Source organism: Rousettus aegyptiacus, unplaced genomic scaffold (assembly GCF_014176215.1).
Source record: "Rousettus aegyptiacus isolate mRouAeg1 unplaced genomic scaffold, mRouAeg1.p scaffold_m13_p_4, whole genome shotgun sequence".
NCBI classification, from domain to species: domain Eukaryota; kingdom Metazoa; phylum Chordata; class Mammalia; order Chiroptera; family Pteropodidae; genus Rousettus; species Rousettus aegyptiacus.
The window spans coordinates 4,416,706-4,430,166 of NW_023416307.1; the positions used below are offsets into that span (position 1 = coordinate 4,416,706).

The window sequence follows — 13,461 nt, forward strand, 5'->3', positions numbered from 1 at the left end:
AGAATTTGATGTTTGATAAGAAATTTCCCTGCTATACATAATTAAAAAGGAACAGCTGAAGAGACTGACCGATGAATCAAAATAACATTTGGAATAAACAGGACGTAATCGAATGGCAGGGAGGGAGGTCGTCGGTCCTGGACAAGCATCTCTGTCCCATGACCACTGCTCTCCCTGGATGGCTGTAGCTGTCGTCAGCTAAGCCCCGACTTGCCTGATGTAGCTTCATGAAGGCTTTGTGACCTAGTACAAAAAATAAAGTGTGGCGAGGACCAGCCCGGCCAAGTCCAGCCTGAGCACTTGGACGCAGGCTTGTCTGCTGCTGCGCTTAACCCAGGTCCAGGACACACTGTCATGTCAGCACTTTGCTGATTTCAGGCCAAAGTTCAGATGAGTCAGAGCATGTTCACGTGCCTCTGGCCCTCACCCCATACTGCTTCTTCTGTTTAGTTGTTGAGGGAGAACTTGGCCCAGAAGACTCAAAGGATCAGTCGCTTTCCTGCCCTCAGAAGACGTGCGTGGATGTCGGATCTCTGTGTGGCACGAGGCGAGGGAGAAAGAGTGGCATGCCACCCCGGATCGGTGGGCGGGGACCACAGTTCTCTTGCTGCCCGCTCTCCTGCTCCCCCGCCTAACTTAGGCTTCTGCGGTCTTTCCAAGGGCAAGCTAAGTGTTCGCCAAGCTGCTCATTTTTCTCCTGGTCACACTGGAGACCACGTTCCAGTCTCCTCATTCTCCACCAGCTGGATGTGGTCCGAGGAGAGCTCCAAGCACCGGGGAATGGTGGGGTTACCAGGAGTCTTCCATGAATCACTTCGTGGAAGGCCGCTGTCGAGTGTCTGATCGGACAGACTCTGTTATGAGCAGGGCATAAACCCTCACTCACTAGGTTAAGCTGCCAAGGTTTAGGGCTGTTCGTTACGGTAGTTAGACTGTCTGCCTGATAGAAGGAGGTCGCAGAATCTGACTTTCCACTGGCCGGGGACACCCTCCTTGTTCTGCGCCTTAACCTCCTCATCCGTGAAAATGGGCACGCACGTTTCTTGATGAGAACCCTTGTGAAGTCCTAGCTAAACTAACAAAACAAGCCTTAGGTCATGACGCTCAGGGATTATGTGCAAGAATCCGTGTGTTTCCTATTATTAAGGAACTAAATGTCACCTAATGATTCATAATGGATTTTGAGGAGAGAGACCCTTCAGGTTATGAGGATATTGTTGAAGAGTTTATAGAGAAGCAGTTAATTATTTAATCTTTATAGCTTATTTGGGAGTGGTGATCTTACTTACTGAAATGAACACACAGCGAACTTGACCTTAGAAATTTAATAGTGGCCATAGAGTAATTTGACTTTTCAGCAGAGGTTGGCTTTATGAAACTCAGGTAGTGGCGTTTAAAACGAAGACATTGTGGCATCTATACTGACAACCCAACCAGGCAATTAGGGGAATTAGAACTGTGTCAACCAGAAAAGGACTGATGTCTGAGTACTGGGAGGGTACAGTCGAGAAGCTTAGTGTGGTCACTAGAATGTAGGCTTTGGAGTCAGACCACCTGGGTTCAGATTTGGCCACTTACCAGCTGTGGGACCTTGGGCAAGTTACTTAGTCTCTGTGGGCTTTAGTTTTTTCATTTGTAAATTGGAAATATCATCATACTTCTGTTATACTATTATGAGCAGTAAATAAGTTAATATTTTATAAAAAAAGTAGTGATATTAATTATCATTCTCATCATCATCATCATCAAAAATATTATTTATGAGTTTGATCTGAAACAGGCATCTATTTCAAAGATGTGTTAAAACATTGAACTTCAACCCCAAGGAACTACTCCTTCCTCTTCCCCTCGACCCGCAGGGTTTAGCATAAAACCACGTTTGCCTGATTCCGCGGCCATTTTCACCAACAGCGAGAAAAAGAGGGTTTCGTGCCGAGATGGTGCTACACGCCAGGTGCACCAAGACTCCCATTTTCATACTTTTTGTTTCTAGATGTTTTCGAGCCAACTCTCATTCTTTCGAAGGGTGTTTACTGATGAAGAGGACTAGAAAGATAAGAATGAGGCCAGTGGACAGAAGTGCCATGAGCACTCATGGGGCTGACCCACCTCCACAGATGGGGAGAAGCCGCCACCTTCCCTTCTTGTGGAGAATCATTTCCTAATAATTCTTCTCTTTTGCCTCCCCGCTTTCCGACTCTTCTTCAAGACATACGTTCAAACCATAAGGCATGTTTTCAAAACTTTTTGTTTGGAAATAATTTCACGCTTACAGGAAAACTGCAGCAGGAATGTTAGAAAGAACAGCAAATACCCTTTACCCAGATTCGCCTGAATGTTGTACTCTATTTACATTTGCATTCGTTCTCTCTTTCTATGCACATGTGCACGCACACATATACATGTAATATTTTTTTCTGACCATTTGTAAGTCACATAGCTCATAGCCCGTCATCCCTAAATACGACCTTGTATTTCCTGAGAATAAGGATAATTATTCTCTCACATAACCACAATATACTTATACTTTAGTAAATCTGACATCAACATAATACTTTTATCTGTCTGTTGACCAAATAATATCCTTCGTAACTTTTTTTTCCCCTTCAATACAAATCTAGTCTAAGATTGCATTTAATTGTATGCCTGTTTAGTCTCCAATAGACATATTTTTAAAAAGACCAAATACTATAAAGCACTAACCTTACTTTATTGCTCTAAATAACAGAAGCAGACCAATTTGATCTGTTTACAATACTTGATGCTGTAATGAAAAAGAAATATAACATTCAGCTCTTAGAATGGTTGATTTTTTGAGGTGCCATTTAGACGTACATGTTTAATTTTTCTGGGTTACCTAATGGTTCTATTCTGGTGCTTCTATTCCCATAAACTTCTCAAGGACAAGCACTTTCTTCCTCAAGTTTAATTTGATAAATATATGGGCATCAACAAAATGAAATGAAATTCTAGGGGAACATTTCAGTGTATATATGGGAAAATGTATCTTTTTGGAACTCAAATTGAATCTGTACTTTTTCAAGCTTAAATTTGCTCAGATAAATGTAACATTTTTATATGAGAGAAATCCTGTTAATATTTTTAAGTGCCTTCCAAAAATCTGAGACAGCAAACAAATTACTGGGGGGAAAAAAAGGAACCAACTCATGAAACCTCCTCTTCCAATGAATCAAACGAAGAAATAGGAAATCCTCTTAAGATTTAAGGTTCCTCTTTTCATCACGGATGAACGATAACTCCTTTCGCCATTTTTTCTGCTCTTTGTTACAGACTTCTACTGGGGGGGGGGCAGCAGATTTTTAGAGTCAGCTTACTACATATTTTTCTGAATTCCATAAAAAAGCAAAGTGTGTGTGTGTGTGTGTGTGTGTGTGTGTGTGTGATGGGGAGGTGGAGTGAAAGGCCAGAGGGAAGAACAGCGGTCACTTGTCATCTCAGGCTTCAGAGGCCCGTGTGTGAATTGGCTTAGGCAAACCCAGTGGTGGGGGAGAGGCAGTCGAGGACAGGAAGGGAAATGCTAGGCTCTGGAACATAGAATAAACGGATAGCTGGGAAATGGTGAAGGGCGGCGGTGTGTGTTTGGGTATTCCTTTATAATCTTTCAAACTTTAAACGTTCTTGGAAGCCACCATCAGTTAATCACTCGTAAGAGAGTAGAGCTACTCTCGTAAGAGAGTAGGACCCGAACAAACAAATAAGGAAATACAGAAACAAAGAAACAAAAATCCATGTGGAGAAGCTATTTTGCTTCTATTCCGAGTTGGGTGGAGTGCTCCAGCAGGGAATGTCTCTGAGGATAAAGAGAAAGAAAAACATCAGAGAAACTGGTGTTTAAATCTTGGATCGAGATGAGGGTAGTAGGAGAAAAAAGGCACGATCTGGAGCCTCAAGTCCAAGGGGGTGGAGAGTGAAAATAAAGTCCTAAGTCTCGGTAAAGAGGGGTCTTGTTACTGACCAGTGACGGGCGGACGGGAGGACCCTAGGGTGGAGCGGAGAGCTGAAGCACAGCAGTTTTGGATTCCCTGAAAAGTGCTGACGCGTTCCCATGCTCTAGCTGTAGCATTTAGTCCCCCGGGATCTAAGGTGGGCAGCTTCCTACGTTTCAGTGCATAAGCTCACTTCTGTTAGAAAGAAATGACAGCTCTTAATCACTCCTTGTGAGTGGTCATTTTGCACGCATTGGAGGGTCCAGCTCATGGATAACGTAGGGCTTAAATATTCACCTTAAAAAGAGTCGCAAAGAAGGGCAGGGTATTACAAGGCTGCTCACTTCCATTTCAGGGCCCCGCAGACGGGTTGGTGTGGAAATAGCTGATTACGCTCTTTCTGCAGCTTCTTGGCAGACAACTCTTAGAAGCCGTAACCTGTTGTGGAAGTCAAGTATGGCGCTGAATAAGTTAAACGAGTGGGGTGTGACTATAATTGTTGAATTGTCTTTCCCATGTGACTTCTCAAATCCATTATTCTATAGACTGACTTCGTAAGGAATGAGGATCTGGAATACAGTCCAAGTTTTTCTTAATATGTAATATAAGTGCGATTAAAGATTAAACTTTAAAGGGTCCTAGTAAGCATCGAAGACTTAGATCGCATATAACCAGTGATGTTTAATGATCCCTGGCATTTTCTCCCAGCCTTTCAGTATGTATGTGAGCGGGAACCGTGAGGTAAAGATAAATAAAATCTACTTGCTACATGATACCCGAAAGCATCCATCCATTTCTAGAGTGGCGACTTTTATGTCTTGATTTTAATAATCCATGAAAGAGGCGAGGGAGTGTTTCCTTCAAAGGCAGGCGAAGTGAGCCTTTATCAGCCCATCGGCACTTTCAGCCGTGATTGATGGCAGTGCCGAAACTTCCTTAGTTTCATAAACTAGTTTGATATTTAGATAATCATAGTTATTGTTTTTGGCCCTTTAGAATTTTTGCGGAACAGGTAAATAGTATACATGTCAGAAAATAAAAGTTCAATGATATTATTTGTATGGTTGATGAACACATAAAGATAAATTACACATGCTTACGTATATTAGATGTAACTCTGTGAAGTCGACATTTTTTGGGTAAAAATGAACAAATACTTCTCATTTCATGAGATTCACATTAAGCACATTGCATTTCTGTTCATCCAACAATAACGTAACACATACAATTCCAGTAAAATATGTTGTGAATAATAACCTTTATATTCAAATACTCAACAAAATAATTTGTAGAGTAGTCAGGTTAATGGAAGTTATTATACTACTGCGTGTAGGTGCTGCATTTTCTCCTGTGAGCGAATTCGTGGTTTGGGTTATGGATGAGGCAGTCGGGGGTTAGAAAGATCTCAGAGGCTTTAATGTCTGAGCAAGCCTCTAAATAAATTTTGCTCTGACGAATAATGGGGAGAGGGCTTGTCTGGGGGTGTAAGGATGTCAGGGAAAGATCTTCCTGCTGGGAGAGCATGTAAAAGTTTACTGAGTTTGGTGAATGATAAGCAGTCCAGTATTGCCGTAAATTAAAATTTAGCGAAAGCCAGACCTTGGAAAGCTTGTATGCCATTTTAAGATATATGAAACTGCTTCTGCTGTAATCCTAATACCTTCCATTTTTGGAATCTAGCAGAAAGCAGCGTTGGTCTATAGCGTACCTGCGGAGCTAGAGAGTAAGCTAAAACGGAACCCCGAGAATCAGGCTCTGGTTGCTGGCAGACCCATCCGTCTAGCCCGGACCTCACCACATGTTTACGGTGCGGGCAATAGAGAGTTGGTGAAGAGTTTTAGCCAGTCCCAGGGGGCAGGTTCAAAGGCAGTTAAGGCACTGCGATGCCGTTTCTAGTTCTGCTTCGAAGACGGAATAATGGGACCAAAGAGGAGAGGACAGATTCAGGTGACTTTAGGCAATCCGCTCAGGGGGGTTTGGGTGGGACCAGGGTGATGTCAGGGATAATGAGAAAGGGGGCGTCCAGGAGAGCGCCCACATCCACACCTGGTTCCACCAGCCAAGGGGAGCAGAGCAGTTGGCCTTGGTAATGACGTTTGCTTCTTGGACATCTAGGTGGCCACCGAGTGCCTCTGGGACATCTGGCAGGCAATTCAGTCTGGAAGTTGCAGAGAGGTCTGGGCTGGACAGAGAGATTTGGGGGCAGCTGGTGCTTTTCGATAGGTTCTATGAGTGGACAATGAGTTTTAGAAGAACAGCAGAAGCTAACTTTCCACATTGCCTGCCAGGGTCACTGGAATCTGCATTATATTTTCCTTGAGGCAAAGCCAGTTATGTGACTTGAGGGGTTGGGGGTTGGGGTGGGAGGGAGTGTTTGCTCATTTCAGGGTGCAGCATCCAAAAATGGTGTCGGAGGCGTAGGAGTTAAAATCATGCTTGCAAAGCTCACCGTGCGGGGCTGAACTTTCTGTGCACGTGCAGAGTGAGTTTGGCTCAAAAATGACGTGTTTGGTAGGCAAGGAACTTCCATGAGCGTGACAAGCGTGATTATGATTTAATATACACCTATAGAATTAGCATTTAATGTATATGCACAGTATTATAACTTAGTGTACACACGCCACTAAGCCTCACAGGAACTCCTGCTCTTAGGAGCTTAGTAAGGCCAAGCAGAAAGGAGGGGCTGCCGCATGAAGCCACACAGCCCAGGTCAGAACCAAGGCGTGGAGGCTGGGCCCCCAGAGCCGTCCTTGCTGCAGCCTGTCGCAGTGCAGCTAGGTCGGGACTTTGTAAACTGGATGAAGAGCTTCACTGACATTGACTAGAAATGCTTCAGGGGCCTCAAGATGAGCATTAGACTGGGCGAGCTGGGAGCTGGCACCATGGGATGATGGAAAGGGGCTCCGAGGACGGAGGAAAGGGAAAAAGTACCGGGGACCTTGAAACAGAGCTGGTGATGGGGGAGGCGGGGTGAGTGGAGGAGGAAGATGGAGAACATTCACGTTCGGAGGAAAGCGTCAGGGAGTCTGGCTCCCGAAGAAGGAAGGGAGTCGGGGTAGAGGCTGGCTGCCCGGAGGCAGCAGAGGGGGGCCACGCGACCAGCCGCCCCCACCGAGTCGGGCTGCGCATTCCTCGTTGGTCCGCCTGGCGGGGAGGCGGGAGAGCCTGGCGGGTGGGGTGTCTGCCATGTGAGCCAGTGAAAAAACGCGTGAGGCGAGGTTTTTAAAAAAAGACGTGGCGAAATATCAGTGAGATTGTGGATCAGGGATGGAAAATGTGGGACCTGTCTACTTTCTCTTTGGGGAAGAAAAAAAGAAGGAAAAATCCCACAGGCCTAGCAATTTTTGTATGTTTGCCGAAATGAAGTGACAAAATGGCCTGTGGGAAGAGACCTTTGAGACACACCCATGGAAAGTGGCTTGATGGTGAGGAGCTATTAGTGTTTAAGGGTGCCCTGAACCCCTGAGAGAGAAGATTGGTTTTCCCCAGGATGGGGGACAGAAAGATAAAGGTCCGGGAACGAGTGAGATAAATCCAGTTATGTTTATGGAAGAAGAGGAAGAAGAAAGAAATGGCCCCCCCCCCCAATAACTAAGAAAATAAGAGTCCAAAAAGTGAAAGAAACAGTCACAATACTCTATAAAGTGAGCCCAGAACCCCGGATTGAAATCTAGATTCTGCTATTCTCAGCTGTGTTGCCTTGGACAAGGACCAGCCTCTCCAAGCCTCAGTTTTCAGCTCATTCATTTTAAAACGGGGCCTAAAATGCATTCTCCTGAGAGTCGTTCAGCAGATTCAATGACCCGATCTCTCATTTCTGTTTTTATTTTATATCCTATAATCTCTCCTGGGGAGCCGTGGAGGCAACAAGGTGTCAGGGGAGGGGGACAATGCCCTCCGTGGTGTAGGACATACGGTAGGGTGGGCCTGCACGTTCCCCTGCTGCAATAGGAGACGTCTCGAGCTCTCTCAGACCACAGGACAGGGCCTGGAGGCGGGAGCACAGAGAAGGAAAAAGGGAACTCCTTGCTCCCCACCTTCCCACCTCGGTGCCGGCATCTTGGTCAAAAGGGAACGAAAATCCGTGAAGCTTGTTCTGATTCCGCCCAAGTCCACGCGTGAAGGGCATCCTTCTCCGGTCTTCCCGTGCGAGGTGCAGCTATTAATTACACTAAGTGACAAAGATTCTCCTTGTCGCTTAATGGACACAAGGACGAATCTTTGTTACTGACTGCAAATAATAGACGTGGTGACCAAGAGTCAGGTCTGAAAAGCATGCTCCGAGCCATGCAGCGGACGCATGGCGCCTTCTTCTGAACCGAGCCAAGAGGCTGCAGGGGAAACAGAGTGGGTATTACTTGGTCAGTTTCCTCCTATGAAAACATAGCCCCGTCCTTTTCTGCTTGTTTAGCTCTGGCACCAGAACAACCTGTCTCTTTACATTAGTTTGGTTCTGCAGAGAAACGGTCATTTAGAAGGAAATACTTGGAAAATCCAGGCACGAATCCATTTTTAAAGACACAACTGAATGATTGCTTTCTTATTGTGCTACGTGGGGCTGGAAAAATCATTCCTTTCTGTACATATTTTTCTTTCTTTCTTTCTTTTTTTTTTTTCGCTTTGTGTTTTCATTCTGCTTAAAACATGCATATGTGCCAGAAATGAAAACATTTTCAAAGGGCACGTTTCAAGGACTCCCAAACGTAGGACCTGTCGCCACATATACATTCCCCTGATATGTAAATGACTGAAAAGGACACGATGAGAAGCATATGCTATTCAAATTTTCTTTAGAAAAACAAGAGCTGGAGGGTTTGACTTCTGGCCTCCCAAATTTTTTAAACTAGTGGTTTCCATTTACATTTTATACTAAGTCCTCAGACATCATTCGTTGCGTTTTTTAATTCTGTCTCTTAATCAAAACGGAAATAAAAGCTACTAAGAATAATTTTATCTCCAAATAGGAGAATGTTATTTCCTTACATCAGTCTGTGACTACTTGACATGAAGCTTTCAAATAGTAATGAAGAATAAAAAAGTTATAAAACACGCAGACTATCCGGGCCGCTAGTTGGCCGTTTCATAGACCTGGGGACAAATCGAGAGTTGGACGGACAGAAAATACAAACTTGTTGAGAAAAGGAGCTTTAATTTCTTGCCTTCTGCTACGGCCACGCCACCCTGAACAAGCCCAATTCCATCCGATCTCGGAAGCTAAGCTGGGTCGGGCCTGGTTAGTACTTGGATGGGAGACCCCCTAGGAAGACTAAGTGCTATAGGCATTAAAATGAATAAACAAAGAAACAAATAAATAGATTTCTTGCCTTCTGTTGTCTGTAAAGGAAATTGCCTCAAATTATATCTGGAAAGAAAAAAAGACAGCATAAATCCACTAATTAAACTCAAGGCAGTCGACAATGATAGGGATTTGCTTGGGAGTCCGTGGCAGCCGGCCAGTGTGAACGAGTGCCCTTGAAATAATTTAAAAGAGTTGTCAAATCCCACTGGTGAGCGAGTCTCTCACTCTCAAATGCCTCGTTTTATTTTACAGCAATTTTTTTTTGGGGGGGGGGATGATCAGGAACAAGTCAGCACTTACAATTATTCTATGTCATCTTGTCAAAGATTCACAAACCTGAGTGGCCATCTCCTTCCCGGGAGTCGTCCGAGTTCCCTGGAGCCCTTGTCCCCTTCCGAAGGGACTGAGGAGGTCGTGCTGGACCCTGAAATATGACCGAAGGTCTAGACCTTTACCCTTGGGATTATCGCACTTTCCTAGCTCTGGTTAAAATTTGCCTCCCATATCTTCATATTTCCATGATAGAGCATGGAAAAAGAAACGGAGAAAAGGTTTCGCTTTTGCTGTTAAAAAGTTATGACCTTTGCTCGCATTTGCCAGAGAAAGTGCCTCATAGCACCAATTAACATGAATTATTAACTCCCGGATTAATAATTTATTAGCAACCTAACGGCCCTAGGAACTGCCAGATCACACTATTGAAAGAAAAATGAAGGAAACAACATAGCTCTAATTATAACAACTCATTGATGATGCTTAGAATAAATGATGACATTTAGACTTTCTAAAGGATTTAAAAATTCTCCCCTATAATACCACACTAGCTGCAAAGTCAGACAAATGAACTAATAATTCCTGCAATGGGTTGTGTACATGATGATTTAAAACAATTTTTAAACAAATTCTCATATATCTCTTCCCTTGTGTCAACTTTTATACAAAGCACTTGTATATATTACTTAATTTAATTCTCCTAACAATTATATGAGTTAGACACTTTCTGCCATCCACATGTACTGAAGCCATACTCAGATAGATGGTAACTGAATACATTAGTTTTCCAGGGCTGTCATGACAGAGTACCACAAACTAGGTGGCTTAAACAATAGAAATTTATTGTTTCTCAGTTCTGGAGGCCAAAAATCCAAGATCGAGGTGTGGTAGGGTTGGTTCCTTCCGAGGGTTGCGAGGCAGAATTTGTTCCATGCTTCTCTTCGAGCTCCTGGTGGTCTCCTGGCAGTCTTTGATATTTTTTGGCTTGTGGAATCATTACCCCGATCTCTGCCTTCATTTTCAAAAGGGATTTTCCTTCTCTGTGTGTCTCTGTATCCAAATTTTCCCTTTTTATAAGGTCACCAGTCCTATTGTGTTAAAGCCCACCCTAATGACCTCATTTTCATCAATGACCTCTGTAAAGACCCGATCTCCAAATAAAGTCCCATTCTGAGGTGTCGGAGAGGTTGGGGTTCCAACATGTGAATTTTGGGAGGTGGGAGAGTGGGCGTAATTCAGCATATAAAGCAGAGAGAGCAGGATTCCAGTCTAGGTCGGTGCTCTTAGCCATCATGCTAGGCTGCCTCCCATTTGTTGGTCTTTCGAAGACCAAAAGCTTGTCAAGGCAAGTTCAAGTTAGGGCATCTCATTGATTCATATCCAAGAATCGTCCACAGATACTCTTGAGGGCAATGTCTTCTTGAGCGGAGGCAGGGATCTGGTTAATTTTGGGGATCAAACTGATTTATAGCTTGAGGCTCTCTAAATCCCCTTCAAGTTCCAGACTCACTGTGTTTTTAAATCTAAGAGCCCTTTCGGTTCTTTCTGTTGGACTCTGGGGCACAGATTTTCTTAAATACACATTTTAAAGGTGTTTTGGGAGGGAGAGGCCTAATTACTTCCTTTTTATCCTTCCAAATTCCTGTTCTTGGAGCCATAATTAGGTAATACAGCATCTCTGCTACCATGCGGCTCTCCCTGACCTCATCAAATCTCAGGATGGGAGAAGAGAAGCCAACAGGCCCGTTGGTGCTGTGTCTTTGGCCTTTCAACTCGACAGGAAAGCAAAGCTTGAAATCCCTGTTCTTTAATGGAAGAAAAGAAAAGAAAAGAGAAAAAGGAGAATCAGGAAATGGAAAAGAGCAGGGAAAATAAATTTGCAAATAAAAGTCGAAATAGGGTTTGGAGTTTAGAAAATCGTGCTTCGATTCCTCAAACGCCGATGTTCAAAGGAGAGAAGTGAGCGCTCGCACGTGGCTATTCTAATGATGAAAGCCAGGGGAGAGCTTTACACATCCTGCTTCTCCTCCGTCACCTCCTTCCCCTGGCCACCTCCCTCCCTCCGCCGGCTGTCTGGGAGGCGCGCTGTAAAGATCAGAGTCCCAGGAAAATATGCTGTGTTTGGCTCCCAGACTCCGTATTTTTAGGATTTTCTCCTTTTGTTTTTTGTGTTTCTTTGTGAGTGCAGACTTTCCTGGCATTTTAGCAGAGCGTATGTGGCAGATCACTTCCTCGTTTTCCTCCTTTCTCGAAGCAAAGACTGTGATAAAATCGTGCAGGAGGGTGCCAGGTAAGTTACAGGAATCTGCTCTCACTTCGTGTGGATAAAGCGTCTACCCCTTTCAGTAGGTTTACAGATTTGCTCTGTTCTGAGGGCAGAAATCATGGAGTCATTTCTAAATTGTCTCTACAAGAGGACAGGAGGCACCGAGAGGCCATTTCCGAGGGCGGGTGAGTCCAGAGAGAGGCGAAGTGAATGTCAGGGCCATGTGTCGCTGGGTTGAGGAGTTTGTTGTTCTCGACCCGAAGCAGCTGGCCTGGAGGTTTGCCCAGGCCGCTCCTCTCGGGAGCCCCAACCAACAAGTGGCAGTTCACACAGAAACAGCACGCTGCTGGGTTGCAACCATGGCCGCGGGCCTTTGCTTTTCTTGGTTTCCATGTTCACCGTGACTTTGCCCCTCTCCTGCCAGTGGATGGAGTTAGTCTGTTCCTCCACCTCTGACTCTAGGCCGCCCTGTAACTCACTTCAGCCAATAGAATGCCCCACAGGTGACGCCGTGCCACTCCTGAGCCCAGCGCAGGAGCTCAGGAGGTCTCGGACGTGGCTGTTCTTTCTTGGCGCCCTGCCCGGGTCCTCCGCGACTAAGCCAGCCTGCTGGAGGATGAGCAGCCACATGCGGCCGCAGTGGGACGTCTCGGCAGAGGCTGCCCCAAACCAGCCGGTCCCTGGTTCACTCAGCAGCTCAGCACACACGCGTGAGTGAGCATAGGCAAAAGTCAGAGGAACCCTCCAGCCAGGCTCAGCCCAAACTGTTGACCTGTAGAGTCATGAGCTAAGTGAACGGTTGTCGTCTTCAACTGCTAAGTTTCGGTGTGGTTTGGTGTGCGGCAATGGCTGACTGACAAAATGGCCTGGAAATTTGATCAGATTTCGTTTTCTGTTCCCTTTCGTTACTGAGTTCAACTTTGAAAAGGGCTGATCAAGGACTCAAGTCCAGGAATTAAGGTTGGTAGGTGGGCACTTGGCGCCCACAGGTGCCCATGAGCGAGGCCTGTTACGGGAGAGCCTTTTCTGAAGCCCAGCATCTGCCCCCACAGGCTTGACCCTGACGGTCCCGAGGTGCCAGCCTGGAGCATAACTTCTGACAAAGTGAGGGGACTTCCGCTGGCAGCACTGTAGACCTTCCGTCATGTCGGGCTGGGGCTAGGGTGGTAAACTGAGGCCGATGGGGGATGGGCAAGCAATCCGGTACTGCTGTTAGTCACTTTTTACTAAAAAGCAGTCTCTGCTTAGAACTTGGGACAAGTTGGCTGTGTTATGGGCTGACCCGAGCTCCCCGAAACCAAGACGTTGAAGGCCTAACTCCCAGGATCTCACGAGGTGGTCTTATTTGGAGACGGGGTCTTTACAGGGGAAATCAAGTTAAAATGATGTCACTAGGTGGACTCTAATTCCATATGGTTGGTGTCCTTTATGTCCACATTAATTAACAGGGAGAATTCGGGAAGAAAGGCAGACAGGCGCAGAGGGAAGGTGCATGGCGACGAAGGCTCAGGGGGAGACGGCGGTCCACACGGGGAGAGGCTGGGAGCGGGCCCTCGCGAGGAGCCAGGTCTGCCAGCTGACTTGATCTGGGCTTCTAGTCTGCTGAACTGAGACGATACGTTTGCCTCGTGTAAGCCGCCCAGGCTCTGGTGGTGTTAGGACAGCCATAGCAAACG

General features: G+C 45.6%; 1 pseudogene; it reads left to right on the forward strand.

Annotated features, from left to right (window-relative positions):
- The first annotated feature begins 9,110 nt into the window (after positions 1 to 9,110).
- On the forward strand, positions 9,111 to 9,229 carry LOC118601897 (annotated as a pseudogene).
- The last annotated feature ends 4,232 nt before the right edge of the window (positions 9,230 to 13,461 follow it).